The sequence below is a fragment of the Pinus tabuliformis genome, chromosome 3_1, assembly GCF_031772625.1.
Source record: "Pinus tabuliformis cultivar Carrire ecotype Pingquan chromosome 3_1, CPIR1, whole genome shotgun sequence".
NCBI lineage: Eukaryota > Viridiplantae > Streptophyta > Pinopsida > Pinales > Pinaceae > Pinus > Pinus tabuliformis.
The window spans coordinates 470474632-470494935 of NC_142301.1; positions in this window are offsets into that span (position 1 = coordinate 470474632).

Here is a 20304-nt window from a genome sequence, read left to right on the forward strand (position 1 = left end):
TTAAAGTGACCTAAAATTATTTTTTCCTTATATTACGGGTACCATCAATACTCGTGACCATTTTCCCATTTTATGGATTACCCACATGAATGCAAGTAGATATAAATAAACTATTCCATAATATTAATATTTATTAATATTAATATTAATGATAATTAATGATAATGATAATGTGTAAATTTTAAAAAATGAAATTTTTTGAATAGTTTTTTGGATAATTTGTATAGAGATTTATTGAAATCACAAATTTGATGGTGAAGATTTTGGATGGTATTGAATTCATATATGCAATTAAAAAACTAGTTTAAATAACACAAATCAAGATTTAACCACAAATCTTTTCATTGGATTTTTTTCTTTTTCTTTTTTTGTGAATTTTGATAAGAAATCTGACAAAATAAATCCAAAAAATCACATCAAGATGACTCCAAAAATAAATCTTAATTAATATTTATTTGTTATAATCAATTTTTGAATGCAAAGTCTATGCAATATAACCCATTTTCATATTATTATTATTAATTACAAAGATTAATTCTTTATTAATCCATTTTAGAGTTAATTAACAAAAAATAATACAACTTTTTATCTGTATAGTAACTACTTATACCTATTCACACCTGAAAACAACACTCAAATGCAATAGTTGATGTTAATGAAGAATCATAAATGACATTTCAATCACTTATTATATGTGTCGTTTTGCCTTTGACTGTGTATTAGTTTCTTTTTGACTAAAAAAATATAACGATTATCATAGTTTAACACTATATTTTGAATTTAAGATGACCTATTATTATATTAAAAAATTATTTCAATAAATTTAATTATAAACCATTAAATATATTAATAAAAATAAAACACACACACACACATATATATATATAATTTGGTCTCAGCGGACGGCAACCATCATCATCATCATCATCATTAGAGTGTATATATGTTAAAATAAACAATATTAGTTAATCGTGTTTCTTAATTTTTGGTGATGACATTCAACAATACAATATTTTAATAGTTGTTTTATTTTTGTGATGAAATTTTGTCTTTGTTATTTTTTTGTTTAATTAAGCTATATTTAAGCTAAGCCAGAGGAACTAGCTACTATGTTGCCCTTGTTTGCATAGTATTCTTCTAAGGAGATTTAAATACTACATTGGATATGCATGTTTAAAATTGTCAATTCTTGATAAGATCATAATATATATAGGATACATCATGAGATAGGTGATCCAGAGAAAATTTAATGAACTATGTTCTTCTATGACTTTATTAACACTTAATATGTTGATTTGCCAACATTACTTCATCTAATAAGGCATCATTTTTAAAAAGTGGCTAGAATCTGATAAAAATAAATTCAAAAAATTTCATAGTAGCAGTGTTTGAATCATGTTTTTGATGGTGGAAATGGTGTTTTAATCATATTTTTGATGGTGGAAATAGATTCAGCACCATCAAAAACTTTTGGACACCCAAAATCTTGAAGTTTGATAATTGTAACCTAGATTTACAAAAATCCCTGCTAAATTTTATCAAAATCTCCCCAGAATTTCCATCATTTTCAAAGCAAATTTACAAATTGATTAGAGATATCTAATAATAATTCTAATGATATGCATTAATTATGTCCCGTAAAAATTCTAATGATATGCATTAATTATATATAATGGTCGATTTGTGGCCATTGATAATTTTAGCGAGAAGATATCAAGTTGATAAATTCTCATTCTGAAAAACGAGCGAGAAGATACCAAGACGATAAATTCTCATTCTGAAAAACGAGCTTAGAATTGCGAGGATAATTAAAGCCACAACTTTTAACTAGTGTAGTTGAAATGAACCCTGATTAAAGATCGAGGGCTTTGATTTTTTCTTTTTAATGGACTAAAAAACAATAACAATATCGAGTTTTTTTACCAAATTTACAAAAAAAAAAAAAAAAGATAATAGTATTTATTGGACTTGGAGTAAAGTAAATTACTAATCTTTGTTTATCAATATTTGTTGACAATAACTTATTTTAAACAAGGCCGTATAATTTTCGTTCTATTAATTTAAATATAAGTAAATTAAAATAATTTGTTTTTCATAAGTTCAACAACAATGAGACTACATCATGGTCATGTCCAAGAATCTACCTAAATAAAGCGGGGAAATGAACAAGTGACTTAAAATCTAGGAGTACCTTAACAATACACCCAATCACAATTTATCCAAGACCTTGTGGACAACTAAATTAAACTAATTAAAATATAGACTTGTTTTATATTTTAATTAAAATTGATTAATTTCAATATATATTTATGAAATGAAAAATAGATTTGTTATTTACTTTAATTTAATATATTGATTGATTAAATATATTAATTAATTGATTATATGGTTTTATTATTCATTAATTGTAATTTAATTTAATTAATTTTATTCATATGTAAATTTAAAACGTAAAAGAATTAAATTTGTTATTAGAGTAAAATAAATTATTTTTAAATAACATTATTTTAAAAAAAGCCTTGGGTAAAAATCACATAACCAACAAGTGTGGTTTATCATCAAGAACATATATTTTTTATTTGAATGAGGATTGAGATATTTCCATTTTGAATTTTCTCTTAATTAATAAGTTCCTAGTATATGTATAGGAAAGTGTTCTCCAAAACAAAAAGAGAATTGAAAAGTGTTGTCCAAAATAAAAAGAAAATTGAAATAAGATACCATGTAAAGCAATGTTGAGTTAGTGGGTTTAGGGAAGAATATATATCACATTTCTCCTCTAACAATTTTATACTTGTTGTATATGTATTCATGAATCATGGTAGATGATATTTGTTAATAAGTCATGTTTTACTTTACTACCATTTGAACCTGTCACGAGTGGATATATATATATATATATATATATATATATATATGAACCAAATTAATAAAAAGATATAATTTTACATTTGATTAAAATAAACATTAAAAGTTGAATATTTGAGTTTGAATCAAATATTAATAAGATCTTAAATTTTCCCGGATGTGGGTGTACACAAAGGATGATATGACGGCAGAGGAACGGGCCGGCAAGTGGCATCGCCACATGGCCACCCGTAAGCTCGCACACAGAGTAATAAACCTATCTCACAACATTCGTAAATGCCATTCAATGCGGCACTCGAACCAATTCACCAGCGCCATCCCGCCTCAGCTCTGCATCATGGAGATCTCAGGTAATATTCAGCCCACATCCTCTGTTTCTGCTCCTCTGCCTCTGAATTGCAAGTGCCCCCTGGCTGTAGTGGAGCCAAGCACCCGCACTGCAACAGGCAGGTGATGCAATATTCTCTGCTGCATAGAATTTGGAAAGGGCAACCATTACTCTCAGAGCCTGATATGCAACCTGACTCTCGCTTCTGAGCCTTCTGAGCCTTCTGCCTCTAATTTCCGCTCAGTGCCGACTTCTTACAGGCAATCCCTTCCTCCCCACGCCATTATGCCTCAACTGCGCCAGCGAATGCGTAGCAGGAGGGGTAGCAGCAGAGGCAGACTGCTCCGTTCTTCGCCCTCAACGGTCTCTGACTCCTCTTCCCCCTCGTCAAATTACATCTCAGCTCGTTATCCTGATACTCGCAGTAGCAGAGGCTGCACTCACGTTGTTCGCTCCCAGCCCTCGCAAACCTGTCCTTCAGCTACTGCTCTCCCTTCCAGCTCTCAGCAATCCAACCATTCTGCCCAATTCACATACCATTGCTCTCTGAATCGACCTATTATCACAGCCACCATTACAGTCACATTTCAGGAGGAGCCTTCCAGCGATGAAGGACATCCCACTCGTGCAACAGAGAAGAGTGATACTGCTCAGGGCGAGCCTTCTGTAGCTGAGCAAAATCGAGAAACTCTGGCGAAGGAAGACACGGGTGAGCTGCCGAAAGACGAGGATGACCTCGATGCCTATAGGTGTCTAATTCTTGAAGAACACCAGTTAGCACCAAATGACAACTAAACCAACACACGTCTTCAGGTCTCAGGTTCCCGACAACCAAGTCTATGGGTTTACTTTTGCATTTTTGAGCAAAATAGTTAGTTTTGAAAATCAATTCAATAGAATATCGCTCTATGTTCACATGCTGGTTTCCCCTGCGAGGGCATGAAATTTATTTACGGTAATAGGACTTAAACTTATACGAGAAAAAAAAAAAAATTTAAAAAAAAAAAAATTAAAAAAAAAATAAATAAATAAATCTTAAATTTCATTTCAATATGGGCTAAATAATGAATATATATATATATATATATATATAAATATATATATAAGATTATTAACATATTATAGATAATGCTTGGTTTAAGAATATACAAATTTTTCCATACTTTAGGTTAATTGTTTTATTCTTTTTTAGAGAAAATATTTTGAAAAATAAAATAAGATGTAATTTTATAAAATAAAATAAAAATTAATGGACAATTTTTTTTTAAGATAATAAATTTCATATAATCATAATTAAAATAAACTAAGAAAACTAAAAAAAAATTCACAAAAATGAATTTATTAGCTAAAAAGAAATAGTGGAAAATATTTTGATATTCTATATGATGAATATATATTTTCCTAGTCTCAAAAAACTATTCATTTTCAATAACAAATCTCAAAATCATTTCATCAACATTCATCATATTACTTATGAAAATTAGATATGAATAGAGAAAATCTCAATCTTTCTTCGTAACTCTAAGAAACAAATCTAATTAGCAAGTGCATAACATTTATTAAATAAAATTAAAATATTATTAAAATTGATTAAACAAAAAATAAGAAAAAACCATCAAATAAAACCAAAGAAAAAAAAATAAACAAGCTTAATAACCCACCCGGAAAAAACTTATCTTTATTGTATACATATCCAAACTTATATTCACAATATTTATAGTGAAAGATTTTCGTTCTAGCTATTCAAGATATTCTCCAATCTCATAAAACTTCATATCTCAATTTATATTTCACATAAACCCATAAAGAAATGATTTTTAAAAATACATATGGTTCAAAATTTTAATCATACTCAAATATTGAATCTACTCGAACCAAGACAATCGCTAAAAACAAAAATGTCTTTTACATCAATATAGATTAAAACAACATTAAATGGAAGACAAAGTACATAATCAAAATAAATGAAAACATTAACAAAATAGATATTTGGAAACTTATAATATATAATTATGTGTTTATAGTGCACGACCTTACTTGAAAAGAAAAAAATAAATAAATAAATCATAAAGCCTTACACTAATCCTGGCTCAATTAGAAGCTTCTTTACTTTATATTTTTGTTCATTAAAAAGCCTCTTTATTTTATATTTCGATTTAGCTTTTAGCTACTAGACAATGATATTCTTATTAATATAGTATTCTATTGAAATTAAATTGCTTTGATTTGTTTTTTTTTAAATATTTTAATAAAAAAAATTAATATTATTATTATTATAGCAGTTGTTTATAAGGCGATTTTTTGAAAGCTTTTCCGACGGGTTTTTCCGGTCGAAATCCGGCAGGAATTTATTGGAATCGCAAGTTTGATAGCTAGTTTCTGCACAATTAAAGTGTCTCAAGGGTTTTCGAGGGTGCTGAATCCAAATATGCAGTTAAAAAACCATTTTAACTGCAACAAATCAAGATTTAACCTCAATTTCTTTCGCCAGATTCCGTCACCGAAATCTCCAAAAAATCGCATTATAGACAATTCCATTATTATATATATTTAAATAAGAATTTAATTATTAAATTAATAAATATTAAAAATATTTATTTTTAACTATTAAATTTAGTCCAGCTGAAATTTTTAGATAATTACATATGACAACATATACCACTTTTTCCCATCTTTATGGTATTGAAACCTACTGATGATGACGCTGTAATACTTAATTCTTCACAATTTAATTAATAATTTGTAATGGTTAATGCTTCTCTTAACAATCTAATCAATAATTTGTAAGGAGTTGTCTATAACGCTACTTTTTGAAAGCCTTTCCGGCGGATTTTTCCGGTCGAAATCCGGCAAGAATTATTGGAATGGCAAGTTTGATAGCTAGTTTCTGAATAATGAAAGCGTCCCAGGGGTTTTTCAGGGTGCTGAATCCAAATATGCAGTTAAAAAACCATTTTAACTGCAAGAAATCAAGATTTGACCTCAATTTCTTCGCCGGATTCCGTCACCGGAATCTTCAAAAAGTCGCATTATAGACAACTCCAATTTGTAATGCTTCCACTATGTGCGGTTATGTGAAGATTTACGTCTCAGTTTTATCCAACCACGTGGAAACATATTACGAAGAAGAGAAACCTGAACTTGGCTCAGAGGGTTGTCGTTCAATGAATAACTCAGAATTTTCTTGGGAGTTGCAAGCCATTATATATCACAATGAATAACGGTGAAACAAACAATCGGGGTTATTATTATTCTACTTGCATACGAGTACAAGGAACCACAAAGCCTTACAGGGCGAAAACATCTTCGAAATAGAAAATTTGTCAAGAATTTTTGTAAATCTAAGTCGTTAAATTTCAAAATTTTAGGTGTTCTAGACGTTTTGATGGATTCAAACACTGCCTCTACAAGATTTTTTGAAGTTTTTTGCTCAAATTCCGACCACTTTTAACCGTTGGGCAATTCTTCCTCCGCCTGGTTGAACGAAACACTGTTGTAAACATACAATACAATTGTACAATCCAAGTGAAAAAATCATCATTGTCTAATAGGAGGAAGTCCTTTGCACCAACCAGAATATAAATAAACAAAATTTAAAATTTTAGAAAAAAATCAAATAAACAAATTATTTTTCATTTTGAAAGTTTAATTCTTAGTCAATCCTAAACTAATTTGTTTAACGCCTTTATACCTTTCATATGTAATATGGACTTTATATATTGAAAGTTTAATTTTTGGTCAAAGTTGAATTAATTAGTTCAGTTTTCAACGCTTTTATACCTTTCATTTGTAATGTGGACTTTATATATTGAAAGTTTAATTGTTAGTCAACCCAATTGTGTTCAATGCTTTTGTATTTTCCATTTCTAATATGGACTTAAATATTTGAAAGTTTAATTTTTAGTCAATTCTTAATTAATTGTATTATATCTTGTGTATAATTACAATTATAATTATAATTTTAGATCTGAGATTTTTGTGATTTATATAGTGAGAATGTCTTTCGGATTAATTACATGATTAGGATTTGGGTGAGGTTTGAACCAACTAATGTGGTTTATTCTCACGACAAGTTAGGAAAAAATCATACAATATTCATGAATAAATCGCAGGGATGCATCATTGCTCAAGGTTAAGTGTTGAAAACTAGCTGTTGGAGATTAGTTAAACATATAAAAATTCTAAAAAGTAATAAATAATTTTATTATAAAATCTAAAAAAAAGAGAGGGGATAGGAACCATCTATAATTCTAAATTTCGTTTTAAATTATTTAATATTCTCAAATAAGTTATAAAATATTTAATATTTTGAATTTAGTTATAAATTAGTTTTTAGGATGTTAAGAATTAGTTAAAGATATAGAAATTCTAAAAATTCTAAAAAAGGGGATAGGGATTATCTAGAATTCTAATTTTAGTTCTAAATTATTTAATATTCTCAAATCAGTGATAAATTATTTAATATTTTGAATTTAGTTATAAACTAGTTTTTGGGATGTTTTTTTTTTCTAAATTAGTCTACTTCTATATTAATACAAAATATTCATACAACGAGACGAGGGTCTCAAAAGTTCCAGCCCATGTAACAACATACTGACAGTGCACAGTGGACTAACTATCTCAGGACTTGCAAAAACTAGCTGTAGGACTTAGAATCGCTGAGTCCAAAACTAAAGACTCTGAATCCTGACAGTGACCCCATTCTGACTTGAAAGCCACCTTAGTCAAAATATTAACTAACCGACATGGAATGCCGCCCACGCAGGGGAAACCGGCCCTCAAGAAGAGTTGTAAAGACTTGTTACCGGACACTACATGCTTAGGATAGACAAATCCTCTGTTGACAAATAAACAGGACCAAAAACACTCAAACCTGAGAGGTATGAACCACCGCATTCGACCAATGAACAAAACCAGGGACACGCAAGCCTGTTCAGTCCTCATGCTGAGTTGGAGGTTGTTCCTCAATGATGCGACAGCCAAAATGCTCTGGTTCTTCATACTCCATGGAATGTCCCTCTGCTCTAGCTCGATCTTCTGCTGCAGGAGCGCTTGGGCCAGCTTGAGTGGGCATATTCTGAATTGCACAGCCCCTATTATCCTATCTTTGTTCAGTCACATTCATCGTGGGAGCTGTCCGGTGTTCCATCCTCTGTTGCTGAGGAATTCCTGAGCCTGCTGTCTCCGAACCCCCAGCTTGCTCATTCAGTTCAACAGTGACCGAAACAATGAAGGAGGAATTACCCAGTCTACAGGGGAGGCGGAAGCGAGCCGTGTGCGTTCTGGTGTGCTGAGAGCTCACCTCTGTCATTATCTGCCCCCTTCCTCTGCCACGCCCTCTCCTGGTCACTGGATAGCAGTATAAAGTATAGTCTGAGGCCTCAGACGAGGGGTCCGAAGTTGTGGATGACGCCTGGCGAAGGATCCGGCCCCAAGAGCTGCCTCTCTTGCTTCCCATTCTGGGGCGCTCTCTGGGCATTTTGATATTAACTATGGAAGCGAAACAAACAGTTATCGAGGATACAGCACAATTGCTACCTGGGAGAAGTCGTAGCCGGTGGAAAGGAGCGTGAAGGCCTGTGATCTTGTTAACTTTCCGCACCAGAGCCAGACAGTGTTCTGAACTGTCTCTGGCTCCTGAACCTTCACCCTTGCTTTGCTCGGAAACGCTGATGAGAAGAGCGATAATGCAGATTATGCCGCGCTTCATTGCAGATCGATTATTACAATGCAATCCGGTTATTAATGTTGTAATGATGTTTAATGTGTGAATCATTAAGTGCTGCGTCCTGCAGCTCCTTCTGGCTGCGGTGAGCGTCCACGCGCCCCCCCCCCGGACCGTCCTCGTGTTAGGTGCTGGAAAGATCACCCGCATTCGGGATTTTTGGGATGTTAAGAATAAGTTAAAAGTATTAATAAAATTAGTTGTTATAGGAGCTTGAAAAATTTTATTTTTATTTTTAACTATGTTAAATAAATAATGTGATATAAATCTATAAAGAAAAGGGGGAAATGATAAAAAGAATAATAAAAAAGAGGAGAAAGCAGGAGGATCATAAAGAGAGGCCGGAATCCAACTCTTACTCAATTTCCAAGGATCGTCTCTGTTGAGATTTCTAACATGCCTTTTAATCTCAATAGTCGGTTCAAAACGTCGACCACATTAGTTGGTTCGAAACGTCTTAAGGAGAGGGCAAGAATCCAACTCTTACTCAATTTCCAACCATCGTCTCTCTTGAGATTTCTAGAATGCATTTTAATCTCAATAACTGGTTCAAAACCTCGACCACATTAGTTGGTTCGAAACATCGACCAAATCTTAATGATGTAATTAATCCAAAAGACATTTCTCTACTATAATTATAATTATTGAGTATAGAAAAATTATAATTTAAAATACATCTCCATTCATTCAAATAATAATAATTGGGATTTGAAACCACGATCTCTAATATTCAAACAACTGGGAATTGAAACACAATCTCTCAGCTTAGAACTCTGCCCTCAACAAGTGTGCTAGAAAATATTGTGTGTCTAAAAATATGAAACCATTCCAGAATTACTAGTAACACAACAAGGCTGGATTATTTGTGAGACAGAAGAATACAGATAGATGTATGACCATTCCAGAATTACTGGTAACACAACAGGGCTGGATTATTTGTGGGACAGAAGAATACAGATAGATGTAGGTTAACGATAAGAATAATTAATTCACAAATCCATTTTGCAATTACTGTAATGAAAATTCAGAACGCAAACTGAATTTTTGAAGCTAAGGAAAAATGGTTTCATAACTCTTTATGTATGCTGTGCCCAAGTACGATTGAACAAACATTTTTATATAACATCCTAAATAATCATAATATTTAAAATTTTCTTTAGGGAACTAAATTATACTGTTATGCTCTAATGTAATTCCTCATAACTGGTAGAATGTTCTGCACAATTATTTGGTTAAAAATGTTTCACGCTCTTTCTTTACAGATCAACACACATTTTTATTATTATCAAGAAAACCAATCTTGGCACAAAGTCATAAGATACTGTGCATTAAAAGGAACACTATAATCTCTACACTATACGGCGATTCTAAATTAATTATAGAACACGTGAAAGGCAAACATGACATTAGGAATGACAGCCTTACAGGATGGCTGGGCAAGATTGCATCCCTATGGAAGCCTGATATATTCCCTATCTCACATATAAGGCATAATCAAAATGAGAAAGCGGATGATCTTTCAAAGAGAGGAATGCAATCTCCATTCGGTAAGTGGGACCTGAGCATCTCTATGGAATCCTGTACATATGACATTCAACCCTTCTGTCTGCCCGGCATATAAGGTCGACAATTTTCTGGTATGTTGCAAACTCTTTTTTTCTGGATAATATCTCAGATCTACAGGTATCTACAATGTTTTGAAAGTCTTCTAATTTGTATACGATGAATTGCAGTCCAAAAATTTTGTATATGTATTAATGAAAAATGAATAGATGAATACTCTCAAAATAGAATGCCATTCCCAGGAAAAAAGCCCGCCATACATTTGTATATTCAGACTTTTTCTAAACATAATATAAATACCATACTACTTTTTCTTCTGGAAAAAAAAATCTCTACACTCATGTGTATACCTCACTAAAACCTATGTCAAGGCCATTAACAAACTAGATAAAATAATTATAATTAACTTTTTTTCAACAAAACTATAATAGATCATACACTATCAAAACTATAATAGATCATACACTATCAGTATAACATTTGCGCTTTCATTTGTAGATCATTTATCTTTATATAACCATTTAAATTACTCTACTCCTATAACACATAATAATGTATTGTTAAAAGATGGTCAGCCGAATAGATAAAAGATTACTAAAATGATAGAGCAGAATTTAAATAATGACATGGAACAACTATAATTTTATATAAGGGTAATGTCTGGCTATGTTAATTAAAAACTAATAAATATTGTAAATTTAAAATACATTTAATCAATGAGCATAATTTCGTTTCTTAAATGATTTTTATCTCAAAAGATGAATAATGCATATTCTACTTCAATTTTTTTATTTAGTCTTTGAAAATTTTCAAATCTTTGCAACTTGTCCCTCACATATTTATCCGATAACCATCCTATTTGCTTCCGGAATGATTTGGCTCCCAAGTTGCAACATGGTATAAAAGATATCGAAAATTCTAAGAATGTGAGGAGTAGTTTCACCCAACTTAATAGGTTATTAATTTAAATCATTTCCACTCCCCAAATTCTTAATAATGTTTAAAACTAATTAGTTAATATAATTTTTTTATATTAAGACAATATTCCAATATTAGGATGTATAAAATGATTTTTTTAGTTTAGACTTCAGCTTTATAAGAATTTTTATTGTTGTTTCATGTTTTTCCATGTAAATTTAACAATTTCTTAAACTCATAATTTTTTATTATTCACTTACTCATATATCATGTTTAAGTCATGTGCTAATAAAATTTAATTTATTTTTTTTAATTTGCTAATCTTCTTTATTCATGAAATTTTTCCTAAATCTTTTCTTAATTGTTTTTGATACCTTTTCACTTTTCCTATTTTGGTGCTTATTGGTTTTTCTAACTTAAGTTAACTCTCTAGGTGTTAAATCTAGTCTCTTAGATTTCATTTATAGGCTTCCTACACTATGAAGAGTTCTCTTGACAATAATATTCCTAATTAATTTATTAGTTTATAGTAATTTATGCACACCCGATATTAATTGTTAATCCCTTAGTCTATTAGTATAATTGCTTTCTACTTAGAGGGATATTTTTCATTGGTTTTATAGGTTCATTAAAATATTTAGTTTGTTTTTTTTAAGTCATTCAATTAAGTTCTCTAAAATATTATTTACTACCATCATTTTTTCCCTGGGCACCTTAAAATTTCATTAAACTTACCAAATTACTGAGTAAAGTTTAATTCCATTTTTATATGTAGGTTTGGATCTTTAGCCATTTAATTTAAGTTCCAATTACCTTTTATTTTTCCAATATCAAGGATTCCAAGTCACTTGTGCTCTTCATGAACTACCTCACATAATTCCAAAGGTGCCACGATGTTTTCCATTCAAGTACATATGATTAGTTGAGGGGACTAGTGCAATGATGAAGAGAACTATTAACTCCAGGGTTTCCCTTGTTGAGAGACTAATGGTGATTGAGGATTAAGGTGCCCACCTTACTGCACACCTCTCAGTAATACCTCATGAGTGACCAAATATGCAGTCCAACCTTCATGGAATTATGCAAGTTCAAGGTGAAAGTTTCCTGCACTTTCCAACCTAAGCAACAACTAGAGTGCTAAAGGGTGGAATCATGGATTTTATTCCACCGCTTCAAAAAAACCAAATTTCCTTTGTAGAGCCCCATTACCCATATGTGAGTCATTCTACGAGCACGTACCCTATGCTTGCACTATGCATGACGTTAGTACTCCATAAGCATAGTCATCAATAATAATTCAAATTCAAAATTTATATTACTCAGTAATCAAACCAATGTCTTTGGTAAATCTTACGCCTATGCACCAGCATGGGCATGGTACCTACCACACTAAGGTGATTGTTAGTAATATTTTATCATAAAGAATTAAACATCAAAAATTGTTGTTCATAACAAGTTATTCTAACATCAATAAGTATCATCATCTAAAATAGAGTCATCAATTATCATTTACCCTAATAATCAATAATAGGCATAATGTATGTCATCATCATGTGGGGTACATATTGGATTGTCATTATCCAATGTCCTCAAACAATAATACATCAGTAAAAGTGTTTGTCTCAAAAGTCAATATAAAATATGGAACTACACTTTCCCGTGGTTAGGGCTTATAATTTCTCATATAGACTTAATTTTTTTGACAATAATGTAGCATAATTTGAAGATCTTATTCTTGGCCTCAAGAATTCCATCAGCTTAGGATGCTAACATATGACAATATTTGGTGATTCAAAATTAATTCTGAGCTCTATAAAGAAAATCTATAACCCTTCTAGCAAGGTGTTAAAAAAATATACCAAGTTGTTTGGGAACAAGTTTGAGTTATCTTGTCCTTTAACCTTAACTATGTGTATAGGGAGTTGAATCCTTTGGCTTATAGACTAGATGCTTATATGGCCCATCGGGGAAATAATTGCTCTCAAAATGAATTGATTGCATTGTTATCTCCCTATATTATCCGCATATGACTAAGAATGTTTATGCTTGAAAAATATTTCCTAATAATGAAAATAAGTGCTTTCTTTAAAAATGAACCCCTAGATAGAAACAAAGTCATATGTGTCAACAATAACAAGTTTCCTAAAGGGATAAACCCTTTGAAGGTTCTTTCTCCTCTAGTGATGCTAGTAATTGCGAACATGCCTCCAAAGAGAATTCAAGGAGAAAAATTAGGGCATGATTCTAGTTAACATTGAGATAGAAGAGGAAAATAAAATGTTGAACATAGGATTGCAATGTTTAAAAAAAGAAAAATGAAAATCATGGAATTTTTTTGTGAAGTATGAGATATATTTCCCTAGTCCTACATTGACTTGTGCAATTTTGACTCAAACATAGTTCAAGATTTTATCCCTATCAAGGAAAACATTAAAACAATTAAGAAAAGACAGAGGCCTATTAACCCTGCAATAGAGGCCACTATTAAAAAATATGTGGAAAATATGTCTACAACCCATATTATTTTTCCTATATATTATTATAAATAGGTCGTTAATCTAGTTTTAACTAGAAATAAGAATAGGCACATTAAGTTATGAGTTAACTTATGTGCCCTTAATGAGGCAAGCATGAAAGATGATTTTCCGCTCTCCAACATGGATATGATTCTATAGCAAGTAGAAGTTCATAAATGACGTTGTTCCTTAATGTTTTTTCATAGTACAATCAAATACAACTCAAGAGGGTTGATAGATATAAAACTACATTCACTGCTTAATAGGTAAATGTTGCATATTAATGTATGCCTTTCAGTTTAGTAAAAGCAAGTTTAAACTCCAAAAGTGTTATGTATATTGCCTTTGATGACATTCTTGTTGTGATTATTATATAGATTTATATTGCCAATCTTGCAATCCATTCCAAGATAATTAATGTTGGTTTAAACTTTGAAAGTGTTATGTATATTTCCTTCGATGATCTTATTGTGATTATTATTGTATTTAATTAATGCATGTTTAAAATTTGAAAACACTATGTATATTTCCTTCGATGATCTTATTGTGATCATTATATAGATTTATCTTGACAATCTTATAGTATATTCTGAGATATGAAAACATCATTTCGATCATCTCAAATATGTATTTCTATGTTAAAGAAAATATGGCATATCTTTGAACCCGCCAAGGCGATTTTTGGTGTATCGTGGTAAATTGCGTAACCAAGCAATCTCTAAATTTGGAAACAACATTGATCCAAAAAGAATTATAGATATACAAAATCTCCCAATTCCTTCTTCAAATAAAGGAATTCATTCTTTCAAAGGAAAAATTAAGTTCGTGAGGAGGTTTATCCTTGATTTTTCTAGAATGGTTAGAACCATCAACAATTTGTTGAAAAAAAGACTAAATATTTACCTAGATTCTTGAAATTGGAAAGGCTTTTGTTGAAATAAAAAATGTCATTTTCTCAACCTCTATTTTGGAAAAACCATATTCCACAAAGGATTTCATCATTTACAGTAATGCCAGTAAGGAAGCCACTTATGTTATCCTTTTTCAGAAAGATGAAGGGACTAGCATCAATAAATTTCATGAGTCAAAATCTATTTGATGTAGAGCTAAAGTACACTTTTAGTAAAAACATGCTTATTTTCAGTGAAATATGTTAAGAAAGAAAACACAATAAGATAAAATTCCCTTTACCTATATCCAAATTCCTATTGTCTCAAACATTACTGTTAGGTAAAATCACTCATTGGCTTACCAAAACCCAAGAGTGGGATTTTACAAAACTATCATGTGTACAATAAAAACATGAGACCTAACCTTACACTTGGCTTAGTTTGCTAAAGCACATGACATCATTAGAATAATGGTGTTTCCTTGTCTTCCCTATTTCCGATTGAATATGAAATTATTGATATGGTGGATCATTCTTGGTATCGAGATATTGTCCATTATTTGTAACACAAGCATTGTTTTATCATCTTGAGAATCAACAAAGGAGGCTTCACCCATAATATTCAAAATATCATATTTTAGGAAGTTTATTGTTTTGTAGATCTATTGATGGGTTACTATTATATTGTATTGATGGAACAACCACCTAGAATATGCTTGAATAATTATATGGAAATGTTGACATGTATATTCGCATGGTGGTCATTTTGCTATTGAGAACACTACCCAAAAAATTATAAGAATATGTAATTGTTTTTCCTTTATATCTAGAGATTTATACATGTTTGTACAAGCTTGAAATGAGTGTCAAAAGGTTGTTGGAAAGGGAAAAAAAAATTATGCCCTTGTAGCTAGTCACATCTCACTTCTCATTCTCCAAATGGGGACTTGATTTCATAGGTCCTATAAATCCACTTTTTTTATGTTGTTTTTTATTCGAATTGCTATAAATTATTTTATGAAATTGTTTGAAGCAGTGCCTCTTAAACATGCCAAATACGAGCCAATAATATGTTTCCTTGAAATGAATATCTTTTCTCATTTTGTTTTACAAATAGAAATCATTTTTTTATAATGGATTAACATTCATTTTTGGTAAATTAATTCAATTTGCAATAGATTTGGAGTGAAACATTTCACCTCATCCACCTATTACCTAAAGGGATAAATCATTTTTTTTTGAGTTTGATCCTAACAAACCCATTTCATTCATGTTTCAAGCCCATTTATTCCACCCAATGCACTGGTAGCATACATAAATGGTGAATATGCAAATGTAACTGAAACCTCCTTTTACATCACATAAATGAAAAACTATTGGATGATACAAATGACAAGACCTACTTGGTATATATAGGGGTCTAAAGGGTCAAATATAATAAAGGCCTACATAACAATAATACTATAAGGGCTCACCAATAACAATAGTGGGCTTCTATGGGGCACAACAATAACAATATGGGGGCTACATGGGGCACAACGATAACAATATGGGGGCTACACTAGTATTATAGGGACCTAACATGCCCCTCTCCTTCAAAAAGGTGTTGTCCTCAATGCTTGAGTAGTTATAGATGCTTTCGTATAAAATTCCCATCCTCCCATGTGGAACCTTCAGCAGGTAAGTTTTTCCACTTAATGAGATACTCTGAAATTGATCGATTTCGTAGCTGCTAGGTTCTTGTTTCATTGATTGCTTCAAGATCCAATATGATTTTTCCTTCCTCATCAAGTTCTGGAAATATTGTTTGAGCTGGGATATTTTCACCTTGTTGTAGGCTCGAAATGTCTGCCTCAAAATTGGAGGAAAATCCACCCGGTCAGGACCTCAAAGAAGATCCTTTTCCATTTGAAATGGTGGTTCCAACTAGTTAAACTAGATCCAATTACCTTCTCTCTATCTCTACTAGCTTAAAATATGACTTTCACCTACCAATAGAGAAAAGACATCAGATCAACTCTTCTTGTTGATCAAACAAAAAAATGATCATTATGCTTATATAGGGCTCAGCCAAGCCACAACTAAATTTTGCCCCTTTCATAGGAGGACTTCTAGAAATGTAATGATTAATCTAAATGCAAACTAATCCTAGAATGCAGGCAAAGGGAAATAAACCCTAAGCCTATCTTGATTAGGAAGATGTAGAACTAACCCAACCGAGAGAAAAGTAATTAAATGATTGTGATTTCAACTACACTAGTATTATAGGGACCTAACATGCCCCTCTCCTTCAAAAAGGTGTTGTCCTCAATGCTTGAGTAGTTATGGATGCTTTCGTATAAAATTCCCATCCTCCCATGTGGAATCTTCAGCAGGTAAGGTTTTCCACTTAATGAGATACTCTGAAATTGATCGATTCCGTAGCTGCTAGGTTCTTGTTTCATTGATTGCTTCAAGATCCAATATGATTTTTCCTTCCTCATCAAGTTCTGGAAATATTGTTTGAGCTGGGATATTTTCACCTTGTTGTAGGCTCGAAATGTCTGCCTCAAAATTAGAGGAAAATCCACCCGATCAGGACCTTAGAGAAGATCCTTTTCCATTTGAAATGGTGGTTCTAACTAGTTAAACTAGATCCAGTTACCTTCTCTCTATCTCTACTAGCTTAAAATATGACTTTTACCTACCAATAGAGAAAAGACATCAGATCAACTCTTCTTGTTGATCAAACAAAAAAATTATCATTATGTTTATATAGGGCTCAGCCAAGCCACAACTAAAGTTTGCCCCTTTGATAGGAGGACTTCTAGAAATGTAATGATTAATCTAAATGCAAACTAATCCTAGAATGCAAGCAAAGGGAAATAAATCCTAAGCCTATCTTGATTAGGAAGATGTAGATCTAACCCAACCGAGAGAAAAGTAATTAAATGATTGTGATTTCAACATGTCTAGTTTATGATGAATATCTGACTAATGAAATAGTTCTACTAGTTGATATTATAATTACCAAAACATGTTCTGTTTGCAGATCATTTAACAATGAATAATTGACTATCAAAACCAAGAAATAGTTCTCATAATTCCAATAGTAATTAAATTATCTTTTGATGACAGATTTCTAAGTAAATAGTTACTTAGAAATTAGATTTAAATATTTGAGCAAAGAGAAATTAATAATAGATCTACGTGGCTATGAATTAGATAGCTAATTCAAAATATATTTTCTTCATATCAAACATGAATGCACAACATGAGCAAATTTTGCACAGATCCGCCATTACATAAATGAAATTTGCAATTAATTAAAAGTATTCAAATTACAAACTAATGAAACCTAGTCCCTTGCTCTGTTTCTTTAAATTTGATCTCTTACAATCTCCTCCAAAGCATAAACTTTGTTGCTAAAATAAGAGTTGCAATAGTGAAAGCTCTACCTCTCATACATAGTTCATAATGAAAAGAAACAAATCCAAATAATCCCCAGATCTGAGATTGATCCTCTCTATCTACAACATGAAACCCCTATTACAATAGTTCTTTAAGAATTACAAAATTGCAGAAGAGAGGAGCCCCTAAAGCATTCTCTAAAAGTCATATTTATAATTACAAATGAAAATCAAAATGGGAGAACTGTTTGGAGAATAAGTTTACTCCCATAAATTTGATTGTCCAGAATTCTTTTTCCTCTCTTGTTGGAGCAATTCCATTGATCAAAATGTTTTCTTCCTCATCTCAACTACTCTCCCGCCACAACCAATCAAAAGTAAAGTAAAACAGATTTCATGAACAAAATAGAAAAATAAAAACCAATTCTCAATAAATTGTCAGATAAAATAATAAATTAAAATCCAAACAAATTTCAAGATGTGATTGTCTCTGTTGAGTCTTATTTTATTTTAAGAAATGCTGGAGGGGGAATTAGTAACAATCATTTTCCAAAACTAATAACATTTTCCCAGATCAAAAAAAAAAAAAAAAAAAAAATTGATTCAAACTCGTCAATTTTCTTTCCGTTGGATTTATGGGTCATTAAATGATGAGATTTTCTAAAATTAATCATCTCATATTGTCCTCCTTTGTCTTAGTTTTCCAATGGGCTATTGTGGGCTTAATTTGGTGAGTAAATCTCCAAATATACCTCTCCAAAGATGAGGTGCCAAAATAATCCGAATTTTGAAAAATGTCATGTCTCCGCTAAAATTCAGAGATTACAATTAAAAATCTAATTCTAATTAAATATACAATTAAAATTAATTAATAGCTAATTAATTACAATTTGTTAAATTAATTATATACATTTTATTTAAAAACATTAAATTAAATTACAAACTAAAAAAATGGTTGAATTAATTACCAAATTCAATATAATTCTCAAATTATTAATATAAAATTTAAATTAATTAAATCAATTACAAATTAATAAATTTACATATTAATTAAAAATTGATATATATATATATATATATATATATATATATATTATTAAAATAATATCAAATATTACATACAAAACATTAAATAAATCACAAACTTTATTCAAATGTGTTTAAACAAAGCAATATTTTATAGCCTAACCCATCGAAGCTATGAGGGACATCAGAGGTGAAGTGATACATCGAATATCAGGAGAATGGATCCATCGGGTATTGAAAATATTATAGAGTAAGCCATATCGGGAGTGACATCGGGGGAACCATATCGGGGGGTTTATGAACAAGCTTCCGATAGAAAAAGTTCTGATAAAGAGCTTTAATGGAAATATTGGAGGTATCAGAGGTGTGGGATATCGGAGGTGTCACATAATAAAACTTACCATAATGAAAGCGTCTATATAATAAATAATGGTTGTGGATCCATTGAATTATTATATTCATTTATATAAAGGCGTGCGAGACTTGTAATAAACTTTGGTAAAGGCCCCTTTAATGTGATTATATTAATAAAGCGGTCATCGGGGAAGTCATATCGGAGATGAATTTTATCGTAACTTTCTCAAAAGAGAAGTTAAGATATAATAAAGTTATGATTGAAGTCTTTCGATGGAGCTTTGACTTTATGAGTGAGGGCCTATCAAGGTTTATGTTTATCGTAGTTTTTAAAAGTGCGGCTCCGATATATGGGCTCCGATATTATGATGTGTTCTAAGGAATGGTTGGAGTGGGTGGTATAAAGTGAAGTGGGGCCTACATGGAGCGGGTCCCATCCATAAACTACAGCCACTTGGTAATAAAAGTCCTAACCTTAAAAATTACAGCCACTTTGGAGAATGAATAATTTCTGGATTTCAAGAGTGTTAAGAATTGAAATTTATATTGACTTTCAACATACGAAACATGTCACGTTAATTGTTCTACAATTTGGTTGCGGTTATTTCGTAGGACCGTTAGCAAAAAATAATAAAAATCAATATTTACACTCAATTAATAATTCATTTACAAGAATTAAAATAATATACACTTTGTACATTTTTTAGCCTAGGCGGTAAAAATTATCG